This window comes from Pecten maximus, unplaced genomic scaffold (genome assembly GCF_902652985.1).
Source record: "Pecten maximus unplaced genomic scaffold, xPecMax1.1, whole genome shotgun sequence".
In the NCBI taxonomy this organism is placed as follows: domain Eukaryota; kingdom Metazoa; phylum Mollusca; class Bivalvia; order Pectinida; family Pectinidae; genus Pecten; species Pecten maximus.
In genome coordinates this window covers 95,875-108,558 of record NW_022979595.1, presented here as the reverse complement: position 1 = coordinate 108,558, position 12,684 = coordinate 95,875, and the positions used below count along the sequence as shown (strand labels likewise).

The window sequence follows — 12,684 nt, the reverse complement described above, 5'->3', positions numbered from 1 at the left end:
TGCATATAATTATATGTGTCACCAATTTTCGTAGTACAGTAAAGTTGACCACCGTTAGGGTCACCTTGCCAATCCACCGAGCAATTAGCAAATCAGTGTCATCCAACGTATTGGGCACAGGTAAGTTTTCATATATTAATAAATTTGCACCATGAATTATTAACTATATTTTCTTTATATTGCTAATAATAAGTTGATTGTACTCTCATATATGTAAATCATTTTTTGAATCGAGGCTTCTTCTTGCACCACCGTAATAGATGCATATAAGCAAATACGATAAAAATTCTTCATATGACAGGATGAAAATTATAAACATTTAAATAGCCCGTGTGTGAGACATAAGACGATCAAACCAGTCCCTAAATTTTGCTTCCAGTTACTTACATGTTTCTTGTCTCCTCTTGCTGCAATAGAAGTTAGTAACAATACTTAAATAATCTGTATACAGCGAGGACGACTCAATCACGGGTTTAAGGCTTCTAGGATATACGTGTATTTGGTAGACTAGAAAAACCGCCGAAAATAACTTTAATGTTGAATTCGATGGGTTATCTATAGGTTGAATTGAAATAACACCTTATACCTATTTATTGATTTACATAAATTGATTTATGAATATTTACTTTTATAATTATGGATGTATCGATATTGATATATCGGAATCTACCCTTTGCAGTTGAAATAAGAACAACTTATTTCTTCTACATCGTGCTTAATACCGAATGAATAATTAAATTGAAAGTAAGCATAAGTCCATATCAATCGATTAGTTGCTCGTTTAAATAAAAATGATGATTTGTTTCAAGTGATAAGGATTTTAATCATATAAAGCATATGTTGTATCTCAAGTTATCATACCCCGTCGCTGGTCATTACTCCTAATGCCTGTGATAATATTCCAATGTGTGATTAACGACATTTTATTAAAAAATAGAAACAAAACAAAAACAAGAGAGAGAGAAAAGAACAACAAACTGAAATAATTTGTTATAACATATATCATTTGATAGGCATTTTTATAAATATATATAGTCATACCTTCTTTATTAATTCAAATTATAAGAAATAAGTCCACCGAAAAAGTTATTGAAAGCTGGAATCACTGTTTTAATGGGGATGGTCTCATAAAATATTCTAGTTCAATTTAGACATTATTTAATTAATAAATTAATTTTTTTTTCGTTTTATTGCAAGTATTTTGTAATATAACTGTGAAAGAATATGACGAATCGTTTCATTAAATGTTGAAGTCTTCTATAAAAAAAAAAGAAATTATGATAAATTTTGCGAATGTCAAATATATTATACATGAATTTTATAAGAATTATTTAATATAGTCATAAGTACTTAGAGTTACCTCCCCTGAATTACAGAGATTACTGCACTTCCTGTACCTTATCGGAGCAAAACAATGTCAAAAGTCACAAAAAGAACATAAACATCTGTTAAAAATCAAGTGTCACTGTTTCATGATGAACATAGTCACTACACTTAGGTCTATAAGTTGCAGTCGGCGAAGGGAATACTAATCAGACGTGTGCAGGCCTACTACAAATAATATAAGTTCCACGTCTGAAATAATGAAACATAAATGACCATATAGTCTGTTCTCTGATCATATTTCTATGTACGTAATATGCCACATCTTAAGTACAAAAATTTGTTCATAAATCATTTAGTACATCTACTGCAATGCAAGATGTAAACAAAGTTTGTTTATAATTTATGTTGTAGATCTACGTACGTACACCAACGACAGGTACATTCTACACTCTACGAACACTATGATTCATACGCTGTCAAATAGAGACATGAATGATTTTTCTTCAATTCAATATTCATTTCTATGTGCGTTTAAAGTACCTCTCATACAATGTGCATATTACCGATTTCAAATCTAGATTAAAATTACTAAAACAAAAACACAAATAACTTCTAAAAAGTCAAAGGAGTTCCGATATTGACAATCAAGAGTTGTCTACCCTGCTAGCCGTGGTTCGATTTATGGATATCCGTAATTCATTTTTAAATATCCATAAATAAGTCGAATTATGGATATCCATAAATGAATTATGGATATCCATAATTCATTTATGGATATTCAAAAATGATTTATGGATATTCGAAATGATTTATGGATATCCATAAATAGTGACTTTTTTCCACTTTGGCTTGCCATAGTTTCCTGTCTAAGTTTCATCGTTTAGAGACTGGAGTGTTGACTACTCCAATAATATTAGAGGTTTACACGACAGGAAACTTTTGACAGGCGTCATGTAACATCAGCAAGCCGTTTTAACATTTAATCCCATTTCCTCTTAAGGTAAAATATGCTTCAAATTTATTTCACTTAAGTGAAATACTTTTTACCTTAAGGTTAAAAGACTTTTTTTGCATTTTGTTTTATTTCACTTAAGTGAAAAAGAATTTCACTTAAGTGAAATTAATTTTAATCATCTTAAAGGAAATTTTTTTTCACTTAAGTGAAATAAAACATAATGCAAATGCTGCTGTTGAGTAAATCGGACACCCACTCTCATGAATCAGATATGGACTAGCCCATCTATTGACCAAGCATTGGGTGTTTAATTTCTGACCAATTCGAGACCTTTTCTCTACTTCATTTGTTGTTAGTAAAAGCAATACTATTTCCCATATGATTTACTTTCACTTATGTTTTATTTCCATTAAATATATGTTTTATTTATTTCCATTATAATAAGTGATAAGAATGTGTCAAAGTTAAAGTTTACTCACGCTGTTTCTTAGTTGACAGGTCCAATGGGAGGGTTCATTCCATTATATACATGGGGTGGATAGGAGGACAGAGTGACTTTATGGACATATGGTCAGTTTTATTTACCTTAAGATGAAAAGAATTTCACTTAAGGGATAAGTATTTTGCATTATGTCTGCACATAATTTTTTTTCACTTAAGGGAAATTCTTTTTGTCTGAAGGGATATTAACATTTATTTGCATTATGTTTTATTTCACTTAAGTGAAAAAGAATTTCACTTAAGTGAAATTCTTTTCACCTTAAGGTGAATAAATTATTTGCATTATGTTTTTTTCACTTAAGTGAAATTCTTTTGTTACTTAAGTGTAATTCTTTTTTCACTTAAGTGAAAAAATATCCCCTTAAGAGGAAATGGGATTAAATGTTAAAACGGCTTGCCATAGATATCCACCAATGTAATCAGGTGGAATAAGACCTCATATACGTATAGGAGTAGAGTGTTGACATGCGGTACTTTAAAAGCTACTCTCTAAGAAACATTTCGTGTTATTCGCTGGACAGATGAGTGTCCTGACTAGATGAAATCTGACTATTTCCCGATGTTTTGTTAAGTCTAGTGATAGTTATATGGCTTCATATATAGTGCATCATATACCAAATTAAAGGAAAAAACATTTGTCTGTCAATTGAGGCCATTACCAGCGGCACATCTTCGACGTTTTGTCTACAATTACAATTTTCCTGAAATTAGGTGGTTTATCTATGCAGATCGAGTTATTGACATTGATTATATATTGGATGTATTGACAGACGAGGCTAGGACTTGTACGCCAACCCGACGTTATGAACAAGCAAATTAACTTACCAACTTTGGACTGGATGTAACTTAAAATGTGCCATGTTAACTGTCGTATGTTTATCATCCTGAACAACAATATTCTGAAAATTATATTTAAATACTGAGAAGTAAAATAACTATACTACATGTATTTTAGACAGTTCGAACTTGTCAAATGAAGAACGTTATATAAAGTAAGATTTTTTTCAGCAAACTTGGGCCATTGAAAGCTCACATCGCCCAGCCCAGTAAAAAAAGACAAGACTTAAATTTGATCAACAGGCATGTTTAGGTTATTAGAAAGTATGTATGATCATTTGAGACAGAAAATACATTGATATATGTCACATATTTCAGTGTTAATTCAGTATTTTACATTGCAAATTACAACAAGCATGAGACAGCTGATAGCAACTTTAGGCCCTGACAATTTATAAATAACATTGGATATTGGTATTCATTATGTATGGTAGACTAAGAAATCATCCTTGTATTGTCAAATATGTAGTGTTCACTACTTTAAAGGTGCTACACCTTCGACAGACCATATTTTTTATCAATTAACAACACGAATAGACTCGCATGTATTTATCTTTAACAATAAAAGTTACACACTTAACAATATTACCACCCTTGGAAAGTTTCACCTTCTTATTTATCTTTAAAATTAAAAAAAATAAATAATAATTTGCGTCCCGAAGAAATTCCATTTTCACTCCACCTCCATATTGAATGAGATACTGATTGGGTATGCGCCGAAAACAGAAACACAAACGAGTAGGAACTACATGGCGAAGCGAGGAAGGTAACATGTGCTAGCCTAACATCTCCAGAAAGAAGGAAGCATAAATTACATTATGAAAGAGAACGAAGAAAGGGAAGATTTTAATCGGAGAACAGACAGGTGGAATTATAAACGACAACTAAATCGGAACTCATGTGGAAATAACACAGTTGAGTTTTTATTGGAGTGGCAAGTGTGTAACGTACACACGTACGTAGTGTAACGTTTGGTCTGTTGTCATCTTTACTGAAAACTGTAAGCATATGATGCGATTGAATCGATGGTTAAGATTTCTTTTGTGATATGTAGTGATTGCAGATTCACTATTTATAGTTCATCAGCTTAAACCTTGTTGATAAATCACACTTGTATCAATCCAGCGAAATGGGTCCGAAGGGGATAACGCTAAGAAAGCATTTCGGTTCGTGGGCGACAACATGCACAGGATCATGATTTTTCGCAACGGATAATATTGAAATGTTTGTTTAGTTTTTATTTTCTGCTTGCATTAAAAGCTCCCAATTAAAATTTGTAGTTATGATAGGCAACAGGCAATATATTGTTGTCCCAGCTGAATAAAAATAAGTCCATCATGTGCGTTTTCTTCTGTATGTAAAACTCTCCCAGAATGCACTGCGATCAAGGTCAAGTATATGCAAAGTAGATTATAATGTTCAAAAGTTTGTAGCTTCTTGGCTTCATTACGACAATTTTTGACAGTATAAAATTATTGTTTTTATTTGTAGGTCTTAAATAGGCATATATTAATGGACTGAATTTCATTTGTTGGCAAAAATTTATTGCACTCTGTCGGAGGTGTAGCATCTTTAAGCATTTTGTTTATTTGATTGTGACTGCATGGACATCTCTTTAATTATTGCCACTCCAGGTATTACCTGAAAACCTGTGCTCTCATGCTAGGTAGACAGACCATGCGAGGTGTCCCTTTTGTATTACATATTTTTGTTGTAAAAACACAACTAAACGTTTTTTGCTGAAAGGACACTTGGTGAATTTAAAAATATATATATTTAAATACTTGTATATATAGTGATCATGAACAAATCATTTTGATAAGAATGCTTATCAATTCACAACATAATATGCAAAATAAAAGTATTTGAAAGAAAAATTACTTCTACATTTATCAATCATATATGTATAACCATGTATATTGTATGTGTGTGTACATGTGTTTATACTGATTTATAAAGATTATGAAATACAATATTTGAGAGAATGTAACGTAGATTATGAATACGTACTAGAAAACAAGCCCTTAAAAACCATATATACAATATTATTATAAAATGATGAATATTTTCCTTTTTTGATTTCAGAAGAAAATGTCCCATCAAATGTGAGCAGCTGATTTGCTTAGACAAGCAGCTTAAACTGGTAGTGAGTAGAGAACTCAACTAATCCACCAATGAATTCAGATGATTGTGAAATGTCGGTCCAAGCTGTAGTAAGGAATGTTCCATATGCCAGATCTAGATCAGGAAACAGCTACATGGTACCCAGAGCTACAAAACAATGAGGCCAGTCTGTTACAGGTAAAACAGCAGTTTACTCAGCTGAAAATGCAACACAATTGTGTTAGTGTCAATATTCTTTCCAACAGCAGTAACCTTGGGCAAGCAGTTTACTATATGTATCTTATCCATCCAGAGGGACTTACAGCTTTGCAAATTTGTGCTCGGTGACAAGGTTAATAAAAGTTTTATATTTAAATGTCCATACATATATCACTCTCAATACTTGAACCAAGGTGAGCTTGTGCCATACTCTGGCGTTTCACGTCTGTCCGTCCGTCAACATTACCTTGTGAACACAATAACTAGAGTAAATATCAACCAAGTTTTATAAAACTTTGTATTCAGCCATACATCAACAAGATCTCATATGAGATTGAAAATGAGAATTTTCAACGGTAACTTATAAAGATATTGCCCATTGGCATAATATTATTATTATTATAACAATCTTTTTGCTCACCTGGCCCATCAACATTTTCTTTAAATTCCTGAATGCCTGGATGGAGTTTTATGAAATTTGGTCTGATGCATTATTTGGTCAAGGAAATCTAACTTAATTTTGTGTGATTGGAGGGTGTGGTTCCCCTGAGGCCAGAGGGGATGGGGCCCAATAGGAGAAATTGAGATAAATCTTTTGAATCACTACTTGTCCTGAACAACTGAATGGATTTGGATGGAAATTGGTGTGGAGCATTATTTGGCAAATGAGATCTAGATCTGATGTTGTACAAATGAAGGATGTGGCACTTTTGGGGCAAAAAAACTTTTAAAATACTTTATCATTTTCAAGAATGACAGGATTTAGTCCACCTGTAGTTTGAACCTTTGATGGGAATTCGAAGAGCAGTTCAAAAGTAGGAAGTTATTGGAAATGTAACTTAAATTAGAGTATTTTGCCATAAATACTGAAATATCCAGGAGAGCAATGTAGGCTCTCTGAGCCTCTTGTTCTACTGCACCACACGCAAAAAATGCCCTCAGATTTGGTTGTTTATATATCAATGTTTACTGATAACCAATGTTAACTTCTTTATCCTGTAATGACCCTGGCTGTTAATAGGAATGAGGATGTTAAACAAACCAAACCAAACCTTTATCCTGTAATGACCCTGGCTGTTAATAGGAATGAGGATGTTAAACAAACCAAACCAAACCTTTATCCTGTAATATGTAACATATAGGCCCTCAGGGTTTATAGCTGATATATCTAACATACTTGTGTTGTTTGTTGTTGTCCATTTAGTGTGTTGATGAAACGTCCAAAATGGTGTATGAAGAGTGCATGGACCAAAACTGCTATTCCACTATTACAGCTGAGGGACCTCATTAAAATTTGTTCATAGTGAGGTAAGTGTTGTTAAGTGTTAAGTTAAGACTCAAATAAAACATTTACATGCAGGGAGCATATTTGAAATATTTATGTTTCAAATGGAGTATGAGAAAATTAACCTAGAACATTTCTTGTGTTTGGTTCAAACGTTACATTTCAGTCAAATTTGCTCAGTTGCTTTTATCGTTACACATATGAGATATACCTATTCCAGTATATATATATTGACTGTCAATCAAAGGTAACATGATAGGTTACTCTGGTTTATAACTTAAGGTCTTTATAACTATCATTAATGGGACACTGTTGTAATTATTTTTTTCCATTTATTTGTGTTGATAGATAAAAAGTTTTGATAGTGATAGTGCAAATTTATCCATTTTCCTGACATGCAGTTTATTGGCTATAAGCCCTGTAGCATCGTTATTGTCCAAAACTGTCTCTACTAATTTTACTGTCATTTCTCTTAAATACAGGTGATCTGTGGCTGATTATCTCCCTTACATTGTTTGATGGCGGGATCCATGGAGATGTCCAGAAAATGACCAACATGCTGTTTGAAACTTTAAAAAAAAATTCTGCTGCTCAGACGTTCTTCTCGGTCAGGTAAGAAGGAAGTTGTGCAATTTACATTTTCAACTTCTTCTCAATAACCAAGAGGCCCAGAGACCTGATATTGGGTCTGTAGGATGCTGGGATAAAGGGGTACAAAGTATGTTCAAGTTAAACAACTTCTTGAGAACCATAAGCCCCAGATACCAATATGTGACCGTGACTACGAAAATGGGTACAGATGTGGCCAACCTTTTACGAAAAAGCTGTCGAAAGTCGCAAGATATATTTCTCTTTTTTTACACATGTTGTGAATGAATCAAAAGTTAATAGTCTATTTGACGTTCTGTGATGCTGTCATCAGATAAAAAGTTAATGGGTTTTTTCTGGCGTATAGAAATCGCAAAATGAAGGTATATATGTATACTAATAACATTGTAATCGAATGCACCCGATGGAACGGGAGATCACTCTCGTTACCTAACTGCTGTACAGATGCTCCACGAAGTCAACATTACTTTGTCTATTCTCTGAGCGTTTTTTTACACATAACCTGCAATGATGGTAACTTGATCTATGAAAAACACAACTGGAAGATGTGATTTGTGATTATGATAAAGTGTGAACTTTCAGGTGTAAGTAATATTTTACTTTTACTTAAAATCTTGTGATATTGTGAGCTGTGAACATTTCAATCATCCTGATGTCATAGATATCGGGATGTGAATACAAGGTAACATGTGTTATTAATGACACTGTCACCATGAATCAACTTTCAGTTGTAACACACTCTTGCTGTTGTAGCATTCCTGCAGAAATCGTTTTAAATCAGGACAAACCATTCATAGATGAAATAGAGACTGTTTACCAGCTGTATTATTCAAAACTTTACACATCATCTGATGATACTGGTGCTTTCCGTGATCTTTCATCTGATTCTAGCAGTGACAAGTTTAATTATGAGTCGGATGAATCTTCAGAATCTTTAGGAAATGTGATTAAACTAAAGTTTTGTCTCTATTTCCTTGTAGGTAATCTGCCCTGTTCAGTCGATAGAGCTTTCCATTACTCCTAGAATTTTGCACAGCAGGTTCATTTTCCCCATCATGCTCAGCAGGTTGGTCCCATCTTCTTTAAGACCCCCCAATCTGCTCAGAGGGTTCAGGTAATTGATAGAAACCATTCATTAGTCTTAGAATATTTTATTTCAGTGAGACTTGCGAGCTAAAACACCAGATCAAATCCGGGTTTAGTGTACATGTATATTGCATTTAGAAATAAATAGCACTGTGTTGACATTTAGATAAATCAATTAATATAATGTATGCTTTATAGATATAAATCTTTTGGACCATGCATAATATAAACTGGTCATTGTTATGCATCATTAAATGTGGAACTAGAAGGTGTCAAGGTTGTAATTGAGACTGACAATGATATAAGCTATTTTTATTTCAATGAAAACTTGCTGTGTATGATAAATGCTTTCTTACTTATCTACACTCAATTATGTTTCATTTAACAGGAAAGTAACTTTCTTCTTGGTGGATGAGGCTGGAATAGGGAAGGGAGCTAAATCTGTTGTCAGCATGGTCCATCACTATTTTCAGCATCATGCATGGACATGGAGAAAGGATTGCGAACATCCATTTTGATAACTGGACAGAAGTTATTAGTTAGTGTCTTATAAATTGTGCTGGGTTTAGTTTAAGATTATTGCATGAGTCTGTCATAGGGAGACATAGAGCTGGAGCCTTTCTTGGAGTTACTTCCCACCATTTTGGTTCCCATTTATACAGCTGTGTGTGCTGTATACCTCTCACTTTTGGATATAAGATAACAACAATTAATTTGATATTCTTTTTAGATTTTTAAAAGCATGCATTGCAAAAGATTACTTACAATGATTTATTTTTCTATGCTGATAGCAATATTGTATCAGATTAGGCAAACAACTTTGATATTCATTGCTATTGACACTGTCATTTAATCTGTAGTTCAGGCATTTCAAAATTCAATGCATTTTTTGCTTTTCTTTCTCAAGTCAACATTGACTATAAAGTGTTTTATGTGTATTTTGATATTTTTCAGGTCTGCCTATTGTCGTTCAATACTACATGATGATCGCTGGTCACACAAAGTTTGATCCTGACTGGCATTTTGGTGTGTGGAAATTGCGCTGGAGATCCAGTAATGTTGAAACTCTAGAGGAGGTTGCCAAGACAGTTACACACTCATCACGTAATGGACATAACATTCCACAGTTGGTGAAAGATGAAGACAAACCCATTATATTTAGAGACTGGAAGTCATAGGTAAAGCAGTACTTCAAGCCCCTGAAGAATCTCACAAAATATCACCATTTTCCTCTTGACGCTACTAAGCCTGGGACAGTGTTACTTGACGACTCTCCCACAGTGTCTGTCAACCTGCTGAAGAGAAAAGACTTCCTTCCGTCTGTAGATGATGAACCAGAAGACATGATGTCAGCAGGACTGGATCCATCAAGACAGTGGTATTTGTATGACAACATCAGGGAATATTGTAAGACAGAAAGCTCACAGAACATTACCTGTCCTAAACCCACTGTACAGAAATCAGAAGTGGACCTAGTACAAGAAAATGTCAAAGCACCATGTCTTCCATGTAAACGAAAAGGTTTACTGTTGAGATGATGTTGATGATTGCTCCCTTAGTATATACCTACATGATCTTGATGCAAGCAGCCTGTATATGTATGTCTAAAAGTTTGACAACCAAAGAATGTTTTATATAGTTGTTATTGAATTGTTTCCCTTTATGGTATAAAATGTATTTAGATGAAGGCTGCTTTTTTTATGAGTGTATGAATTGAACTTTGAAAATAAACTGTTTTTTGTTAGTTCAAATAATTACAAAATGTAATTGACCCTTAAAGAGATGTAAATGTATTGATGCTGTTATTAAGTGTGATGAATTGTTATACACTTAAGTTCAATGACATCAGGTATGTTAAATGAATTTTCTCTGTAATGGTAAGGCATAGACCAGTAATATTTTGGATTTACATATTTCACAATATAGGCTTTCAGAAAATGTGATCAATTCAATTGATGATTTATCCTCATCTCATGGTCACATATTAGACAGCATGCGACAGTGTGCCAACTTCCCAGATACTAAATGTTTGAGTATTAACTACGACTTTGGGACGAGTGGCCACTGTGAGGTGTTGGAGGCTATAGAAGACCACGACCACTTCGTGTCACAGGTGAGTTTTGCTGGGCTAGTATTTTGCTGTTGTCTTCATCATAACGAGTTAACTAGTTAGATGTATGAGCTAACCTGGTCCAAAGGCCATAAAGGACCGGATGGATTTTGACCAAATTTAGTCCTGAGTATCCTTGGGGGGAAGGGAAACAAATTCTGTAGGAGAGGCTGAGCTCAAAGGGGAAATCAAGATAATTTCTTTAAATGGCTAAGTGTTTTGTTGTCTTTTTTCCACCATGATGGTCACTGAAATATCCAGGTCCCCCTTGAGCCTTTTGAAATATTTATGCAATACCAAATTTTTGCAATAATCTGATAAACATGCCAAGACAATTGTGTGTACGTATTCAATTAAATTATAGATATTTACAAACATCAAATGTAATTCATTGCATTTGATTATTTGTGGTATAATTTATGATGACTGAAATAAAATCCATCCTCTGACCCAACTCTGTTATAAACTAAGACCCATGATTTAGTTTATGACCGATCTATTTTAGTCTGACCTCTGATCTGTGAACCATTTTTAGTCTATGAAATTTGACCCTTGTTTCAGTCTATAAATTCTGAATTGTGTTTCAGTCAGACCCTGCATACTCTGGCCAATCGCTATATATCTGGTATGTTGTTAGTCATGTTTCGCTGTACTGCTAAAGGAATTACCCCGATAGGAAGTCAATAGACAAAAAATCTGTTCAAAATTATAAGAAAATAATTTTGTCTAACAGCTCATTAACCTATTACATGTGATTAACTAACATGTTGGTAGGCCGTCAAAATTGTACCTGCTGCCCCCTGAGGTTCATGATGATGAAGAGGTGTCTTAATGTGGGATCATCTTTTTCTTTCTAGTCAACTTTCTTCCTTTTATCTCCACTGCATTTCCAGATGTTTTGGTTTTAGATATTTAGGATTTGATTTTGGATAATAATTTAATTTTGTATGAAACACGCATTTTCATTGGCTGAAATAATTTTGTTATACCTCCATAACAAAATTTTTGACGTTGCGAAATGTAACGTCATTTTCGATTGGCTGATGACATTGCGTAATAATTTATCACAGAAAAGAGTTCGCCAAAGAAAGTGAAATATCTTTGTGTGTATAAGACGAATTTAAATTATAACGATTAACATCAATTATTTTTTTCTGTTATACAGTCATAACATAAAAAAACTGGAGTGTACTCTCTTCATAAACCGCTTTGCGGTTTATTTAGAGTACACTCCAGTTTTTTCTGTTATGACTGTATAACAGAAAAAATAATTGATGTTAATCCTTAAATATTTTTTAATCAGAAACATGAAAACAGCTAAACATGTGTTGAAACTGTGATCTGTTATGAATTGATTGAATATTCAAGCGAGAAGCTCAGAGAAAGAACAATGAGAAAACATCCACAATATATGAAATAATTATGTGACCTATTTGTCAGGCAGTAAGTCTTTACCTGGTATTAATCCCAACCATACCTATTGTTGTTTAATAGAACTGTTAATTGATGCTTATTCATTGTCTGGTATTGCACACATACAATCTCTATTTTAGTTATATAGAAACTGAAAGTAGCACAATCTTGTTTTTAAACAATATTGATGTTTTGTTTCTGATCAACAGCCAACTGGCATGGAATGGTACATGATGACAA

General features: G+C 33.5%; 1 long non-coding RNA gene across 3 annotated transcripts; it reads left to right on the top strand.

Moving 5' to 3' along the window:
* The first annotated feature begins 3,868 nt into the window (after window positions 1-3,868).
* LOC117319017 lies at window positions 3,869-12,684 on the top strand. 3 transcript variants are annotated; one of them, XR_004530543.1, is made up of 8 exons: window positions 3,869-3,883; window positions 5,705-5,920; window positions 7,146-7,249; window positions 7,709-7,838; window positions 8,816-8,949; window positions 9,310-9,459; window positions 9,876-11,034; window positions 12,654-12,684. It is a non-coding gene; the product is annotated as an uncharacterized LOC117319017 (long non-coding RNA). The 3 variants fall into 3 exon arrangements; XR_004530542.1 differs by lacking the exon at window positions 3,869-3,883 and having other exon boundaries at window positions 5,604-5,920; XR_004530541.1 differs by lacking the exons at window positions 3,869-3,883; window positions 5,705-5,920; window positions 7,146-7,249; window positions 7,709-7,838 and adding an exon at window positions 8,252-8,419.